Genomic DNA, 14,423 nt, shown 5'->3' on the forward strand with positions numbered 1-14,423 from the left:
CAGACAAGGCTGGAGGGGAAGGGGTGCACCCTCATTTGCTCCACACGCCCCAGGCCTTTCTGAGAACAGCCGTCGCTTGGGTCACCCGTGCAGAACGGCCCGCGGGACAGCCATCCCCTCCTTTTGCTCGGAACCTTGTGTGTTTCCTGCTTCATTCCCTAAGAACGTAAGGCAACTTAAAGATGAACAACACGCCGTGGGGAAATCAGCAGCTCCATGCAGAGGGGAGGGGAGATGCTGACGTCGTCGTCTTGTTTTGTGATTTTGGTTTTAATGCCTTTCTTTTGCATTGACTTAGTGCTTCCTGGTAGTAAGGGGAGCAGGGGGAGGATGAGACCACTTCCTTAGAGAGAATTCTTTCCTAGCACCTACTAGAAATCGCAAAAGAAGTGCAGGAGGCCTTACGTCAGCCAGGCCGGCTCCTGGACCAGAACGCCATGGCCTCCTGCTAGTGCGGCTCTGGGCAGCGGCTGTCGGCCCGCCCTGCACAGCACCGTCCCCAGGACAAAGCATCCTGCCTGAATGCCAGGAGTTCTGCGGCTGAGACACACCGAGGGGCTTTTTCCACGTTGGAGTCGCCGGGAGAACGTTGGAAGCGCGTATTGCCCGAATCCCACCCCCAGAGGTCCTGCCTTAATTGGTCCCGAGCGCCAGCTGGGCCCCAGAGGCGCCCCAGGCGCGTGCGGCCTCGTCTGAGACCCACTGGGCCCTGACGTTCTCCGGCGGGTGCATCCACAGGAGACAGAAAATCACACCCAAGGCGTCGCGACGCATCAGGGAGGGGCTCACGCGTCCTTTCTCAATAGGACTTTCTACAACTGGGCGTTTCATGGCCGTTTTCACTGTACACACCAGGGAAACAATAGCAGGTTTGGGCAGACGCGGGAGGGTAGCAGGACCCAGAACCCCACCCCCTGACACCTGCTGCGGGATTAGGGCCTCAGTGAGTGGGAAGCCCGGCCCAGCGGGGACTCTGGGGCCCGGGGAGCAGAGGCCGGACCCCTCGCTGTGCCCGGGGGAAGGCAGCCTGGCAGCCTGGGGAGGAGCCAGCCATCGGGTGGTTCTGCGCCATGTGTCGGTCTCAGTGTTGGCAACCGGCTCCGTGTTGCGCTCACACACGGCTGCCCCCACTGCGAGGCCGTATGAGACCCACTTGGGGCCAGGCCCGACGCCTGGCTTGCGGCTCTGACCTCGGCCATCACTACTATTTTCTTTCTAATGACTCCCGTTCCAGACTGTTCTAAATGTTTGCTTACGGATTTCTGTCTGTAAACGTGTGGCTTGTGCTTTGTTTTAAGTCAGCCTCACAGCAGATTGGAAGGTCGCTGTGACTTCACGCCTCTGCTGCCTCGAGGTGAGCGGCGACCCAGCAATGGCTGTTCACGAGGCCGCCCCGTCCTGGGCGTAGATTTCAGGTGGCTGTTGTTTTCACGATGAAGGGGAAGCGTGGGAAGTCACTGTGCTTTGTTGCCAATCAGATGCGTTGCTCATGGAGGCCAGCCTGCTAGTGGGCGGGTGGGCAGGCCACAGGGAAGTCGGCAGCACGCACAGCCCTGCTCCTGCCCAGGGGCAGGTCGAGGCGCCGGGGACGGGCTCTGGGGACCCCGCAGCGGGGTGGGCTCCTCGGGTCCGGCTGCATCTTCTCAGAACTCGGACAGGGACCCAGTTGAGCCTTCAGGTTGCAGGTCACAGGCAGCAGCCCTGCGGGGGGCGGGGGGGGAGCCTGAGGGCAGAGCCCAGCAGAGCACCTGCCGTGGCCTCCCCCCTCACCTCCTCCCACCCCCCTCGCGTGGAGGGAACTCTGCAAAGGGAGGGACGTCCCCTAGAGTTCGGGGAAGGGACAAGGGCCCAGCGTGGTTTCTGGCCGAACCCCAGGGCTCAGGTCTGCTGGGCACTGCACTCAGGGGGGCAGGGGGGCCTCGGGGCTGAGGGGGAGCCATGGCCAACCCGGCAGGTTTCTCGCAATGACCTCAGCTGTCGGCTCCCCGGGGCAGGAGCACCTCAGCTGTCGGCTCCCCCTTCATTCCCAAGCAGGTGTTGCCTCCTGTCAAGGCTGCGCCCCATCCTGCGCGCATCCCCACTCAGCCAGTGTGCCGGCCCGCGCGGCTCTCTCCGCAAAGGGGGACTTGGCAGTGGTGGAGGCTGCGTACTTAAATGGCGACCAGCTCTGGCTCACGTCAATTAACTCCTTCCTGGACCCCGGCCTGAGGACAGCACCTGCAGTGGCCGGCTGTGGCGGCTGAGAAAGACAGCCCGACAACGCGCCCTCGCGAGGGCTCCCCAGCGAGAGGCGGGCGAGGCTGTCGGGGGCTGCGTGGGGCTCTGTCACCTACAGGCAGCGGGCGGGCGGCCCCCTTCTGGAAGCACCTTCTCAGCAGAGACTCTGAGAGGCATGAACCTATCCCGACCCCTGACCAGGGGCTGCAGGAGCCCATGGGACCAGCAAGTCGGGGACGGGCGTGGTCCGCCCTCCAGCAGCAGGGAAAGCCGTTCAAACGGGGTCCTCCCCCCACGGGGTCCGGCAGCGTCCTGGCCCGGAAGGGGCATCTGGGTCAAGCGCTGCAGGCAGACGGACTGGGTGAGTATGGTTGGTGCCCTGTGTGTACTTGTTGGTGCCCTGTGAGTACTGGTTGGTGCCCTGTGAGTATGGTTAGTGCCCTGTGAGTATGGTTGGTGCCCGGTGAGTGTGGTTGGTGCCCTGTGAGTGTGGTTAGTGCCCTGTGAGTGTGGTTGGTGCCCTGTGAGTATGGTTAGTGCCCTGTGAGTATGGTTGGTGCCCTGTGAGTATGGTTGGTGCCCTGTGAGTATGGTTGGTGCCCTGTGAGTATGGTTGGTGCCCTGTGAGTATGGTTGGTGCCCTGTGAGTATGGTTAGTCCCCTGTGAGTGTGGTTGGTGCCCTGTGAGTATGGTTGGTGCCCTGTGAGACTTGGCATTCTCCAATCCACCTGGTCAGTGTGGACCACAGCGCAGCCCGTGCACGTACATGCACATGTGGACTTGGAGCCGCAGACCTCAGGCGCTCTCCTGATGACCCAGGGGTGTGGCCACCGACCAGGTGGAACTGAGGGAATTAGGGGCAAACTCGCATGTCTTCTGAGCCTCCCTCCCTCCGTCTCGGCTCTCCTTTGGAGTCGGAGGGAGAGTTGGTCCCCTTCCTCCAGAGACGAGCCCTTGGGTGCCCTAAGGTCGCGACTGTCCACGTGGTCCCCAGATGGTGCCTGTGGCTGTTTAGATGTAGATGAAGTTACATGGAGCATGCTCGCTCTCGAGGGGCACGTCAAGGGCATTGCCACGGGGGCTGGTGGCTGCTGCATAGAACTTCCTCATCGTGGAACGTTCCAGCGGGCAGTCCAGCAAGTCGCCCCTCTGCTGCCCTTTGCCCCCGCCAGGCCCAGAGACCCCTGTTTCTCCAGCTGCGTCAGCACTTCCTCCTTCCACACGCCGCCCGTCTTCTCCTAACCCCCTCTCCCTAACCCCCTCTCCCTAACCCCCTCTCCCTAACCCCCTCTCCTAACCCCCTCTCCTAACCCCCTCTCCCTAACCCCCTCTCCCTAACCCCCTCTCCCTAACCCCCTCTCCTAACCCCCTCTCCTAACCCCCTCTCCTAACCCCCTCTCCCTAACCCCCTCTCCTAACCCCCTCTTCTAACCCTCTCCCCCATCTCCCTCCCCCACCTCCCTCCCCTAACCCCCTCTCCAAACCCCCTCTCCTAACCCTCTCCCCCATCTCCCTCCCCCACCTCCCTCCCCTAACCCCCTCTCCAAACCCCCTCTCCTAACCCTCTCCCCCATCTCCCTCCCCCACCTCCCTCCCCTAACCCCCTCTCCCTAACCCCCTCTCCCTAACCCCCTCTCCCTAACTCCCTCCCCTAACTCCCTCTCCGGCTCCCGGGCCGGCGGGTGTCCCCAGGCGCCTAATCCGCTCACTGGCGCCCGGTGCCGATGCAGCGCACGCGAGGCCGCACACTTCGGGCTCCTCCCTCGTGTGAACATGGCGTCACGCTTTCTCCCGAGTCGTGCGGTCCTCGTGTTGTCGGCCAAGACACAAACCAAGCTCATCCGTTGGGTCAAACCGGGGGTCGATGTCCCTGAGGAGGAAAAGCAGGAATGAGGAAAAGTGGTCCCCAGCCTTCTTTCGGCCACGCCCCCTAAGCATCTCTAACATCCTGATGCCCCCCCCCCACCGTGACATATAATTCTTATTATTATTTAAAAAATGAGCTCCTATTCATGAGGAGGAAGCCTAAAAGACCATGAACTTGGTCTGAACAACTTCCAAAGAACATGGCATCCACGAAAGAGAAAAATAAAAATGAAAGGACAGTGGAAGTCCTGAGGAAGACGTCACTAAGAAATTGTTAAAAAATAATAATATGAAGGGATAGGAAAAAATAGCAAAGTTTCAAAATGTATCATAGAGAACTGAGATGCATAAATATGCCACAATCTGTATTTATATGCTGCATATGAGGCCCCTGGAACCCTAAGAAATGCGAAAAATTCACCGTTAATGACTCACTCTCGAATTGTCCCCCTTAAAAGTCACACTGCCCCCTGGGGGCGTGTGCCCACGTGGGACCCCTGCCCTGGAGGACAGTGCCTTGTTGCCCAATGTTGGCCGGGCTGCCTCGCACTGAGCACGGCCTCGCGAACACCAGCCCCGGGAGGCACCGCCCCAAGCGAAGGCGAAGACGCGTTCGCACAGAAGACGGTAACGTCGGGCCGGGATGGCGAGCAGAGTCGGGGATACAAACCACGGAAGCCGCGTCTGCTTGCAGGGGAACGCTGCTCCCTCTCCTCACGGGCAGACTCCTCCGGCCAAATGGGAACATGTTCCTCCTCCCGCAGGTCTCGCCAGCTACCACACGGATCGGCCTTCGCGTGTGAACGCATGACATATTGGTTAAGACGGAAAATAGCGTGTTTCTGGTAGAGTTCGAGTGTGTAAGGAACACTGCACCCCACGGTGTTTGTAAACGCCTGAGCTCCACGGCGTCGAGACAGATGGTAGCAGGCAAAGATGCAATCGTATCATCAAAAGCTGAAAGATGTCAAAAATATGTTAGCCAGCAGAACGCAGCGGCTCCGCGCTTCCCCTGCCAGCTTGCAAAACATGGTAGGGTGGTGAGGCCTCGGTTCTGTCAATACAGGGCCGGCGAGCAGAGCCTCGGCACCTGGCGGGGGAGGCGGGGGGCGGGCGCGCCGGGCCGCTCAGGGGCCCGGACGGCTGGACACGGGAGGTCCCAGGATCGAGCGTGGGATCCATTTCCCTCCACGAGCCCATTTCCCTGTGAAACCTGGAGGCTGTTTACTGAATTGCGGGAGACATGCAGGCCTCCCAGAGAGCATTGTGAGGGTTCCGGGAGAATCGTCCTGCTGTTTAGCTCGAGGAAGCAGGAGGGTGAGTGTTATTTGGTGAAACCAGAATGTCCCCGCGGCTTTCGGGGTGTGTCAGTCCCATCCAAGCAGGTCTCTGAGCACACGGTGGCACGGCTTGGGGCCCGCAGAGGAGACGGGCTGGCCCGGGGGTCGGGGTCTGGGCTGATTTGGGGTCAGGGCTGTGGCGTGGGGGGCGACGGTTGGAGGAACGTGGGGACACTGCTGAGCACTTGCTGTGGACCAGATGCTACACTCACGTCCTCTGATCAGACCCTTAGCCTCGGACGATGGAGAGATGCTCACCGGCTATTCTGCGTCCAAGGGACGTTCAAATCTGACCTCCTCCCCTCCGGCTCCTCTGCAGTGAGGGAACCCGGGTGGGGGAGGGGAGAGTGGGGCTCGTGTTCTCGCTCCGGGCCCACTCTGACCAGGCGCCTGTCAGTCCGCACCGCCTGAAGGCACAGGGCCAGGCCGGGCCCCTCGGGGAGGCCCCAACGGGCCAGCGGAGGCTGCACTTTGGAGCCAGAAGCAGTGTGACGAGCTCCTTGGGTGGGAGGGGGAGGGATCGAGGGCCCTGCGTCTAACAGAAGGCCGTCGGTCATGTCTGGACAGGAGCACGGAGCTGCGATGTTCCTGAGCGGAGACAGCGAGGGCGCTCTGCACAGAGGAGGCCCAGAGTCGGCCGCAGCCGCGCGTCCGGTGCGTGTTTCTCAGTGTCGTGGGGCGGGGCGGGGCGGGGCGGGGCTGGTTCCTGGTGAGGACGGGGCAGGCCGACCTGCTCTGCTGTCGGCTCCACAGAACCCCGCCAAGGCGCCTGCGCAGAGGTGCGCTGGGGAGCAGACACCCGGCGGAGCTGGAGGACGCGGGAGGGGCTGGCGTGGAAGTCAGACTGCCCACGAGGAGTGCTTGGGACCACGCCCTGGGGAGAAGGACTCCCTGAGTGTGAGCTGGGCACGGAGGAGCGGCTGGGGCTGGACACTCCGCACCAGCTCCTGCCCTGCCCCCCGCCGGCCGCCTGGGGAGCTCCTGGCTGCTCCCCCGAGTGAGAGCCCCCTCCTTCCCCCACCTTCTCTCTCCCCCCTTCCAGCCGCCCCCTCTCCTTCCCTGAGCAGCAGCCGGCCTCCCTGCAGGCCTTGCAGGCGGGTGCTGCCCTCAGGAGGCACAGGACCTTCCTGCACAGGCTGTCCCCGCGAGGGAAAGTCCAGGGCCAGACGCCCAAGCACAAAGCCTGCACCCCAACTTCCTGTGCGTCTCCCTAAGCCCACCCCCGCCCCCCGCCATGAAACCCAGAATGCCCACGCTGCCCACGAGAAGAGGGAGGCTCAGGAAGACACGCCAGCTGCTCGGGGCTCACAGCTTAGGTGGAGGCGTGGGTTCCGACCGCGGAGCGGGGTGAGGGGGACGGGCGGGAAGGGGGCTGTGGGACGCCCCGGTGCGCGTTAGCTAAGGCCACACTGAGAGCCATGCCCCTCGTGCGGAAACACTAGGAACGTTCTCCCCTTTGGCTCCCACAGAGTCCCGGCTGAGACCCAGTAAGACCTCTGACTGCCCCGCCACTGCCCTTCCGCTCCAAAAAGTAAACCAGCACACGAGCAAGCCGCCAGCTCGGGCGCCCGCGCACCGCAGGGAAGAGGCAGCGGGAGGTCGGGGTTTGCGGGGCCCAGCCCAGGCAGAAGGGAGAGGCTGTGCTCCACCCAAGACGAACTCTGCTCCTCGATCCTCAAAACAACCACTCTGTTCCCAGAGCACAGCTCGCGGCCGTTTCCAGGCATCAGAGCGAGTGGGTGAAGCCGGGCTGGAGGGCTTGGGACGCGCCCCTGGACCGAGGCCACGGGAAGGCGGGGACCGCGGCGCTCCGCCCGGTGTGGTGCCGTCACCCACACGGTGCAGCGCACGCGGGTGCTGGGACGTGGTTAAAGGGTGACGGTGCGGCCCATCCCGGGCCGCGGACCCAGCCGACAGCTGCACGGGGCTGGTCTGCTGGGCACCACGTCCAAGTCCCTGGGAGGCCTTGTCTCGGTTCAGGCCCGTGGCACACGTGGGCCCCCACAGCAGGACACAGGCAGGCGCATGAAATGCAGACGGTGGCCGTCAAGCCGCACCGCAGTTCTCTAAGACAAACTCCGGGAGATGGAGCCCAGACCTCATGGCACGCCAGAGGGGGGCAGACAGGGCTCGCGGGACCGGACTGGGAGAGGGAAGCAGTCAGGTGCATGAGGGAGGCTGTGGCTTCAGGGCGCCAACGGGGCCCTGGACCCAGGTGAGCAGGTTCCAGGAAGAATGAGCGACACTGAGCCCTCCCCAGCTCCGATGCCCTGCCCCCGTGTGACCTGCCCCCGTGTGACCTGCCCCGTGTGACCTGCGCCCGTGTGACCTGCCCACGGTGTGACCTGCCCCCGTGTGACCTGCCCCGTGTGACCTGCCCACAGTGTGACCTGCCCCGTGTGACCTGCCCCCGTGTGACCTGCCCCCATGAGACCTGTCCACAGTGTGACCTGCCCCCGTGTGACCTGCCCCCGTGTGACCTGCCCCAGTGTGACCTGCCCCCGTGTGACCTGCCCCCGTGTGACCTGCCCCAGTGTGACCTGCCCCCGTGTGACCTGCCCACAGTGTGACCTGCCCCCGTGTGACCTGCCCCGTGTGACCTGCCCACAGTGTGACCTGCCCCCGTGTGACCTGCCCCGTGTGACCTGCCCCGTGTGACCTGCCCACAGTGTGACCTGCCCCCGTGTGACCTGCCCCGTGTGACCTGCCCACAGTGTGACCTGCCCCGTGTGACCTGCCCCCGTGTGACCTGCCCACAGTGTGACCTGCCCCCGTGTGACCTGCCCCGTGTGACCTGCCCACAGTGTGACCTGCCCACAGTGTGACCTGCCCCCGTGTGACCTGTCCCCGTGTGACCTACCCCCGTGTGACCTGCCCCGTGTGACCTGCCCACAGTGTGACCTGCCCCCGTGTGACCTGCCCACAGTGTGACCTGCCCCCGTGTGACCTGCCCACAGTGTGACCTGCCCCTGTGTGACCTGCCCCGTGTGTCCTGCCCACAGTGTGACCTGCCCCGTGTGACCTGCCCACAGTGTGACCTGCCCACAGTGTGACCTGCCCCCGTGTGACCTGCCCACAGTGTGACCTGCCCCCGTGTGACCTGCCCACAGTGTGACCTGCCCCGTGTGACCTGCCCACAGTGTGACCTGCCCCGTGTGACCTGCCCCCGTGTGACCTGCCCACAGTGTGACCTGCCCCCGTGTGACCTGCCCACAGTGTGACCTGCCCCGTGTGACCTGCCCACAGTGTGACCTGCCCCGTGTGACCTGCCCCCGTGTGACCTGCCCCCGTGTGACCTGCCCACAGTGTGACCTGCCCACAGTGTGACCTGCCCCGTGTGACCTGCCCCCGTGTGACCTGCCCACAGTGTGACCTGCCCCCATGTGACCTGCCCACAGTGTGACCTGCCCCCATGTGACCTGCCCACAGTGTGACCTGCCCCCGTGTGACCTGCCCACAGTGTGACCTGCCCCCGTGTGACCTGCCCCCGTGTGATCTGTCCCCGTGTGACCTGCCACCATGTGACCTGCCACCGTGTGACCTGCCCCGTGTGACCCCTCTGGTCCTGACAAAAGTGCTTCCTTGCCTCGAGGTGGAGGGGGGTAGGGGGAGGGGGGAGGCGGGACAGGAGGAGAGGCAGGAAAAGTACAGCGAGGACCCAGCGGCTCCCGAAGGGGGACACGGCTGACAGCGGTTCCCTGGTGGCCGTTGGAAGCCAGAGCTGACGTCTGCCACTCAGATCTCTGGACCCAGTTTCCCTCCCGTGGCGGTTGTGTGCGTGCCCTAACCCGGAGCCCAGGAGCATCGTTACATATTACGCTTCTTAGTGGACTTAGTACGACCTCACCTCTCGGGGGACATGAGCCAAAGGTCTGAGACACGCCCAGTGCTGACCAGCCACCTGCGACCTTTCCCGCACGGCGCAGCCGCTCCTGTCGCCCCGGTGTGCAGGGCGCGTGTCGCCCGTCGCTCCCTGGTCTTGGACTCATCACTGCAGGAGCACCACCTGCGGGGCAGAGGCGGGTGACGGACTCGGGGCGGCCCGCGGACCTGGTCCCGTGGTCAGGCGGGGTCCTTGTCGGCAAACACTCAGCGGCTCCCGGTGCACGTCTCCGCCCTCAGCTCCATCCTCGCCCTCCTGCTCCTTGTGATGAAGACACCGAAATGCAAATGGCTGTGGGGAGACGCAGGGCCCTGAGCTCTGACCTGGCCCTCGGAGCGGTAGGTGGGGCAGGTCCCAGAGAGCCCTGAGGCGGCGTGAGAGCGGGTGAGGGGGGCGGGGCTCCCGTCCTGTGGGGTGCAGGGTGCCGCCTTGTCAGCAGGACCCCTTCTCTTCCATAACCATCAGGAATGGAGCCCTCTGCCCTGCAGGGCGCTGAGAGAGAGGGTCTGAGGTGAAACGCTGCGGCGATGACAGACGGTGACTCGGACCGCGGCTAACGCTCCTGGCTCCTGACCCACATGCACAGGACGCCTGCCAGCATTTCCCTAGCCCTTTCCCTGTAGCCACCATTTAGTCCTCACAGCAGCTCCATCCCCAACGACCGCGGGATCCAATGCTTGTTCCTGTTAACTCCGCTCATCATTGGATGTGCTGGCGACAGAACGGGCTCTTATGTGTGTGAGATGGTGACAGCGGCGTGGGGGGGGGGGGGGCGGTGAGAGGGTGTTTTCTAGAAATGTTACATTTAAAATCAATGAAACGCATCATCATTGGTTAACACACACTGGGTGCCAGCTTTGCACGGGGCGTTGATACACGCGGGGCCGTCCTGTCGGCATTCCAGGGGCCGGAGAAAGACCAGGGACGCTGACCTGTGGGCGCTGCCGCCATCTTCCTGGGAAACCGTAGGCTGGTTCCTCCTCACCCCAACCTCGGGCCTGGGGACTCAGACTCGCACTTTCTGTCTCCGAGGGACTTTAAGAGGAATGGAGGCGGGGCTGAGTCAGCGTTGGGCTCCTGGCTATGAGACGGTGGCCCAGGAGATGCCAACAAGAGCCAGGACGGTTTCTCGATGGGTTTCCTGAGGACAGAATATAACCATGGCTGAAAGCTGTCTTCTTCGGGGAGAAACGGACATGGGCTCAGGTGGAACATCCAGAGCTCCTGGATTCGTAAAGTGATCGACGAAGGATGGTCCTCTCTGAGGGGAAAACTACCCTGTGGATCCGCCCAAGTGTGACCACCCCTTTGGGGTCAATGAAGAATAAAGGCCCGTCAGGCAAAGTCCGTTTTGAATAGAAAGCCTTCACTTGGCACGACGGCTAATTTAATCTTTCAAGTCAGATGATAATAAGCGCAACACACTGAGCCTCAGAGGGCGCAGGCGCTGTGCTAAGCACTCACTGGTGCCTGTTGTCAGTGCTAGACCAATCTCCCTGCAAAGCCCTCAGACCTCATGCCGCAGTTCTGACAGCCGGGCTCCTGGTGTTTCTGGCCGGCGCTGCAGGATGTTCACAGGGTCTCCTCTCGCCCCATTCTTCCTGAGCATGACCTGGAGTGTCTGTGTGGGGGTTCAGCTTCTCCACAGTTGGGTTTCTCCTCTCCCCTGGCCTGGCCAGGCCCAGCACACCCCCCTGGGACTCAGTATCTGACCCTCTGGTGCTCACCACCCTGCTGGCCTCCTGGTCTACCTGACTACTGACTGCGTGCCCATAGTCTGTCCTTCTGCTTGGCCAGCTGCCTGGACAGGCCCTGTTACTCAGGCTGGACCTACCTGGCATCGCCTGCTCGTGTGAGCTCCCACCAAACGCTGGAATTTTGGGTGGGATCGGCTGATCCCCAGTGTGGGGCGTGCAGGAGGCAGCCAGTCAATGATCCTCTCTCATCATTGGTGTTTCTATCTCTCTCTCCCTCTCCCTGCCTCTCTGAAATCAATAAAAATATATTTTTAAATAAAATAAATAAAGGAGCAGGGTGGGGATTTGATTGGCATTTGCAAACCACTCACAGATGCCCTGGCCATCTCCTGCCTCCAGTCTCAGGTTTACCCTGAGTACAATGTGACTTCCCTCCTCACCTGGAACATGAACTCTGAGAGGAGAGACCATGGCGTGTTCTAGTCTGGTGTCAGCCATGGACACGGCCCCTTCTGATCAGCCCTACAGCGCGCCCTAAGTAGATGCCATGAGCTGTGATTTTAAACCATCCCAGGCACCTGACACCAGTAAAATGAGAGAAGGTGACTTTTAAATCATATATATGTTTTGATTGATTTCAGAGTGGACGGGAGAGGAAGAGACAGAGATAGAAATATCAATGATAAGAGAGAGGTTGATCGGCTGCCTCCAGCACGCCCCCTACTAGGGATTGAGACTGCAACCCGGGCCTGTGCCCTTGACCAGAATCGAACCCGGGACTCTTCAGTCTGCAGGCCGATGCTCTATCCACTGAGCCAAACCAGCGAGGGCAGAAGCGACTTCTTAATCAACTGAGAGCCACAGTGTCATCAGCGACTGCCTAAATGGGTCACCAAAAATAACCCTCCCCAACGGCCGCGGAGGATAAATGATGTCGCCCTCCCTCCTTGGCGGCGCTGGCTCTCCTCCAGCGGCCCCAGCGACCTCGATTACTGGCCACGAGGCGCTGGAGTTCAATCAGACGCGTCTGCAGGCGGGCGGCTGGGGCTCCGTCCAGGAACGCAGCCGCGCTGAGGGGGCCGGACACAGCGCCGCTGAAATCTGTCCAGACAACATTGCACTCCCGGCAAGAGGAGATGCCAGGGCCATCTGCCTCTGTTCGGGGCGACCTGGGAATGAATAAAGATTAACCTTGGTCCTGGAATGAATCATGGAACTCATCAACACTTCCTCCGTCCCTAACGACTCCTGGGCGACACGTGCACAGTGCGCTGTGGAGGGCCGGGCGGAGGGCCATTGCTGTCCGTGGCTCTTCACCCGGCGTGGGCCGCCCGCCGCCCTCTCTCAGATCCTGTGCCGTCACTGCCCTCTGCGCCCTGGGTTGGGAACAGTTAAAAACAAATAAGGAAAAACAAGTGTTGTGCGCCCGGCGAGAGCCCAGTAAATGACCGGGAGATCATGGTGTCCAGGTCCTCGGTCCTGCCTGAGGACGGAGGGGGCTCGGGCTGCGTCTGCCCTCTGGCCTCTGCCCAGCTGTCCATCAATAGGGCGGTTTCTGAACATCCTGTGCACTCTCTTCTTCTTCTTTTTAAATCCTCACCCGAGGATATTCTTCCCACTGATGTTCAGAGAGAGTGGAGGAGAGAGGGAAAGACAGAAGCTTCGGTGTGAGAGAAGCACGTCGATGGGTTGCCTCCTGCATGCGCCCTGACCAGGGCCCGGGCCCAGGAGGAGCCTGCAGCCGAGGTGCGTGCCCTTGACCCGGATCGAACCCGGAACCCTTCGGTCCACAGGCCGACGCTCTATCCACTGAGCCAAACCAGCTAGGGCTGCATTCTTTCCTGTCATCCTCAAAGCAGCCTCATGATCTGTGAGCCCCTTTTGACAAGAGAGGCCATCTCAAACACTTAGCTGGCCCTGGACACCCAGGGAGAGGGGAGAGGAGTCAGGGCTCCCGCCCCACGTGGCTGATGCCCAAGTCCAAGCTCGCTCTGCCCCCCGGCACCGATTCTCAGCAGCAAGGCCACTGGACCCTGCGGAGAGCTCTAGGAGCCGTTAACTTGATTTTGAACTAACAAGCTAGTCACTTAGTGAGGCCCTGAAGAAATGGAACAAGGGAGAGCCATTTTGATTGTCTTGGGGGCGTCGGGGGAGGCATTGAAGGGGGTCTCGGAAGAGCAGGGGGAAACTGGGTCTGGATTTGGGGATGCTAACTTCAGCTCGATTGGTTCTGGTGTTTGCTGGGCTTCTGAGCAGACTGCCTCCCATTCCGGGTGTCTTCGCCTCGTGTTCCGGAGGCACCGTCAAGGCAGGGTGGGCTGGCGCCCTCGCAGCTGAGAGCGTGCGCGCGTAGGAGAAGGCCCAGGGTGTTTCTTCGTGAAGTGACCTGGGCTGCAGCTCAGCCCGTTCGCTGCAGGTGGAAGAACCGCGCACCCTGTAGCGAACGCAGAGAAGAGGGGGCCGTGTTTTGATGGAATGGCTCATAAAACGTGCCTCTGGGAACGTGGGGAGTTTAAGGCTCTGCCCTCGGTCAACATCAGGAGGGGGGTGCACCTGGGGTTCTGGTGTCCAAATTGGAGGCGCATTTTCTCCTTCAGGTGACGATTCTAAGTGAATGAGTGCGCGTCGGCTCAGGAGCCTGGGGCAGCGGCACGGGATCGCTGGTTATCACATCGCTGGCAGGTGGGGGAGCGGAACCAGCTCTCTCTGCACCTCCTTCTGTTTTGTTTCACGAACATTGTTCTCAGCCAAGAGGAAGCCATCCCTCCCGCCCCGACAGGTGGCACCTGCTCTTTACACCGAGGTGAACAATCCCCTCACCGTGGCAGGCTCCTGCTCACGGAGCCGTCACCGCCGGCGCCTGTGCCGGCAAAGGAAGACTTCCCGACGACAGCGTTGTGACAGGCGAGCACCGAGAGCAAATGAACCCTAATTGGTGACAATCGGAGGGCGCAGCACAAACACAGGAAGTGCAGCGACCGAGAGGGCACATCTCTCGTGAGGGGGTCGCCACGGAGAGTTGCCTGAATGTTCACCGGAAACGGGACATCCATTCAAGCCTGGTCATCCACAGCTCATTCACTTATTTGTAGTTTTTCCCGCCACCGCTTCTTTTCTTAGTAACGTCTAAAGGCCGTTACGGTTTTAGGGCTTCAGCGTGTGCTTCTTTTCTATAAAGCGGGCTTTATAGGAGCCCTTGTTTTAGGATAAAACTGACGGGCCTTCCCATGACCCCGATGGACACCTCCTTCTCCCAGCCCACGCCAATCAGCAAACATGTCAGACCTCCTCAGTGTTTACTGGACCCCCCTCCTCACCACCCCTACTGCTCTCACTTCAGACTGAGCCAATGCTGGTTCACCCGAGACTGTCCGCGCCCCCCCCCCCCCCCACCGCCAATGCCTACGATTATCCGGAGA

This window comes from Cnephaeus nilssonii (genome assembly GCF_951640355.1).
Source record: "Cnephaeus nilssonii genome assembly, chromosome: 11".
NCBI classification, from domain to species: Eukaryota; Metazoa; Chordata; class Mammalia; order Chiroptera; family Vespertilionidae; genus Cnephaeus; species Cnephaeus nilssonii.